Source organism: Silene latifolia, chromosome 2, assembly GCF_048544455.1.
Source record: "Silene latifolia isolate original U9 population chromosome 2, ASM4854445v1, whole genome shotgun sequence".
Taxonomy (NCBI): domain Eukaryota; kingdom Viridiplantae; phylum Streptophyta; class Magnoliopsida; order Caryophyllales; family Caryophyllaceae; genus Silene; species Silene latifolia.
In genome coordinates, this window is record NC_133527.1 from 31,373,984 (window position 1) to 31,375,446 (window position 1,463).

Consider the following 1,463-nt stretch of genomic DNA (forward strand, 5'->3'; position numbering starts at 1 on the left):
TTAAGAAGTACTTTGAGGAGGTTGGGACGGAGGGTGGAAATATTGTTGTTCGTCCTCTCTCGGCAAAAATTAAGTTCCTCTTGAACTTCCATTGGAACACGGTTGTGCCGAGAAGGGGAGGACGAGATAAAGTTTCGAGTTATGAGGCTATCATAATCTATTCGTGGTTGGAGGGACAAAAAGTAAATTTAGAAAGTCTTGTGTTGCATCGTATCATCCAAACGAGTCTCACGGTTACCAAAGAAAAATTAAGTACAACAATCGACCTACCATATGGGATGTGGGTGTCACGGTTGTTAGAAATAAAACAAGTGGTGGGACGGGATAATTATGGTGTAAGTGCACGGGATTGCATGTGTGATCGGTTGATAAAGTTTATGGGTCTTGCCGTTGATGGACCGGAGTTACCTTTTGTCAAGGATGTTGCAAAAAGCCCGAGTGATTCGGGTTCGGGGGCTATTGAGGCGAAATTGGAAGGTTTTATGACTAGTTTAATGGAGAAGTTTGAGGAGCATTAAACCAATTTGGCTACGGTCCTATCTCAAGTCGGACTGTCACGGTCTTTGGAGCCGGGTTTGGATGCCTCTCGGGTTTATGCGTGGATGAGTGAGGTGGATTAGAGGTTAATGGGTTTTGAATGGGAATTGAAGGCAATCTATGGGGAAGTGTTCCCACATGGTGACCGTCTCACATTTCTCACGAGTCAAGGTGGAGCGTTGGTCATGCACGGAAAGGCTATGGCAAGTGATCAATCGCTTACATTGGAGGCCACAAAAGCTTTGTCCTTGAAGGTGCTCAACTTTGAACGAAGTTTTCAACGTATGTCCCAACTTGTGCGGAGCTCATTTGATCGTCTCGATGCCTTAGAGCATCATTATCGGCCCGACTACGTGAACCCATATAAAACCCGCAACATTTGATCTACCCTCGCCTTACCATATTTAGCCCTTCCTTTTTTAGCTTTCTTTTTCATTTTCTCATGGTGTGTTTTTCAAACTTATCATTCGGCCCAATTTTGGCATACACTTGTGGATTATGGCCCAAGTGTTTCTCTAAATATGTGTTTCATTCGGCCCATTCGGCTTTAAACATGTTTTCTTAAGTTTGTTTGATAATTAATCTTCTATATGCTCATAGTTATGCGTGCTAATTTTACTCTTTATGACGTTTTATCTATTATCTCGTCTTATATTATTCTAGTAATTTTTGATTTGTTCTTAACTTTTCGGTGATGTCAAGAGGGGGAAAGAACTGTTAGAAATCATAATCTTATTATTTAACATATTCATATATGTGACATTTAATTTAGTCATAAAATTAAATTTAGATCTTATGCATGCAAACACGAATAAGAATAGAGAAGAAATCGTTTTCCTTACTATAAAATTTCGGATCAAAGGGCACAAGTAAGATCTCCTTCTTACTTGTTCTTGAGCTTTCCTTATATGGATGAACAAAGATTC